Below are 2,525 nucleotides of genomic sequence, written 5' to 3' on the forward strand. Positions count from 1 at the left end.
CTTTCATGAAACCAGTCCTAGGTGTCAAAACGGTCGGGGACCACTGTCTTAGATGACTACTCCTCCCTCACTGGTGACTACTCCATCTCCCTGTTCATCCCCACCATGCCCTTCTCTCAGCAGATACAATGGAAACAAGAAAATCAAAGCCACAAATTCACTTCTGCTCATAATAACTACTACAAATGTCACTTCCCATATTGACCAGTGTAATGGAGAGTTTCAAGATAGGTAGGAGCAATATCCTACCTAATTTCAAATAACTCTTTTGAAGATAATAGGAAAAAACATGGCAAGGAAACATGCGAGGATACAGAGAGCCAACATCCATGGACCATGGCTTAGTTCTGAAATCCTTAGCATTACCCAAGAGCCAGGTGAAAGCGGACTATCCCAGCACACCTCCATCTTCCGGCCCTGGTGACTCCACACTTTCTCTTGGAACCGGCTTTTCACTTGATGAAAGCCCAGAACTATAGAAAGATTTCAGCATCTTGTCTCCTTACTGCCTTACTAAGGCATCATAAAATAAGTCAAAGCAGTGCTAAGGAAAATCAGAGAGCAGATTAGAGCCTTGGGACTTTTGGGCCACATTCAGCATAGGGAGCTTTTCCTGGAAGTCTGCCCTGTGGGGTAACCCTGAGTGTGCTTTGCATATTACACAGCATAGGAGGAAATCACGTATGACTTGCTGGAGAGGAGGACGGAATCAGAGAGGAGGAGACGGCTACAGAGCATATACACGGCTTTTAAAATACATACAAAGACACACAGAGTCTGGAGAAGATACCCCAGAGTATTAACATCTCTGAATGATGAAATTAACTGGTGTTATTCTTTTCTCTGTGATGCTGTCCTACATTTTCCAATCTTTGTGAGTTTGTGCTGTGCTTGCAAGGGAAAGAGTTATCTTTAACATGATAACTAAGGGATATGCATAAAAGCCCATAAAAAAGACTCAGAAGGTGGTGGAGTAAGAGATAAATATTACTTTCTTTGCATTTTCGAACTGTTTTGAAATAAAACTGCATTCCATTCTCCATCAGAAAAAAAATATAATTATTTAAATGAGTTCTCAATGGTTTATGGAGAAATGTTTTGTTTTCACAACTAAGATGAAACTGGGGGAGTGGAGGGAAGGATTTTTTTCAGTGATTTGTCTGCTCTGGTTCATTAGGAATCCACCTCAAGCTCAACGCTGCAGAAATTATTTACTAAACATTTATTAGTGAGGACTGCAAAAATGTTCACTTGTTTCATTCATTTATTAACTAATATGTTTATGACTACACTTGTCTCTGTCCTTAAGAAACTTTCTGTCTGGCTGAAAAGGTGTGCTTAGTCACCCAGTCGTGTCTGACTCTCTGCGACCCCATGGACTATAGCCCACCAGGCTCCTCTGTCCACAGGGATTCTCCAGGCAAGAATGCTGGAGTGGGTAGCCGTGCCCTCCTCTAGGGGATCTTCCCAACCCAGGGATTGAACCCAGGTCTCCTGCACTGCAGGCAGATTCATCTGAGCCACCAGGGAAGCCCCTTGCTGAGAATATAGAAGAGTTAACCAGCTATTACAAGTCCTTCCTCAACATCTCTGGGGGCTTGGTTCCAGGATTGTCCACCCCCCACCACCCCACTCTGCACCATAGCAAAATCTTAGGACACTCAAGGCTTATATAGAGCAGTGCATTACAACTTGTGTTCTGTATCCAGGGGTTTTGCATCTATAGATTCGGATGTGTGGCCAGCTGAATCTGAGAATGCAGAAGCAGAGGATACAGAGAGCCAGCTGTATGGACTAGTGCTGGTCCCTAAAATTTAGCATGGATCGACTGGGGGTGCTTCTTAAACCATAGGTGTCCGGGCTCCACCTTCAGACTCTCTGAGTCGGTCAGTCTGATCCCAGATGATGCTGACCTGGGCTTCACTCTTGGAGGACCACTGCATTATAAACACTTGAAAGAGAGGTATGTAGGGTACTCTGGGAGCCCGGAGTTGCATCCCTGTCAGATGGTGTGCTCCTATTGAAAGTGGAGATGCGGGAGAATGGGGAGGATAGGACCGCAAGGAAGGATTAGCAATCAGTCCTTGATACCTTACTAGGTAGATCTCTAGGCCAAAGTATTGGAGCCTCAGCTTCAGCATCAGTCCTTCCAATCAATATTCAGGTTGGCCACCTGATGCGAAGAGCCAGCCTGTTGGAAAAGACTCTGAAGCTGGGAAAGACTGAGGGCAGGAGGAGAAGGTGGTGACAAAGGATGAGATGATTGGATGGCATCACCAACTCAATGGACATAAGTTTGAGCAACTCTGGGAGATAGTGAAGAACAGGGAAGCCTGGTGTGCTGCAGTCCATGGGGTTGCAAAAAGTCAGACATGACTTAGTGACTGAACAACAAAGAAATTAGATATTCTACCTCTTCCACAAAGGATAGGTTTCCACCTATAGGCAACTAAAAATTGGCCTCAAACTAAAAAGGACCCCAGAAAGTACTAACAGTGTGTGAAAGCCACGAAGTGCGCCGAATG

The sequence above is a fragment of the Bison bison genome, unplaced genomic scaffold, assembly GCF_000754665.1.
Source record: "Bison bison bison isolate TAMUID 2011002044 unplaced genomic scaffold, Bison_UMD1.0 scf7180017864105, whole genome shotgun sequence".
In the NCBI taxonomy this organism is placed as follows: Eukaryota; Metazoa; Chordata; class Mammalia; order Artiodactyla; family Bovidae; genus Bison; species Bison bison.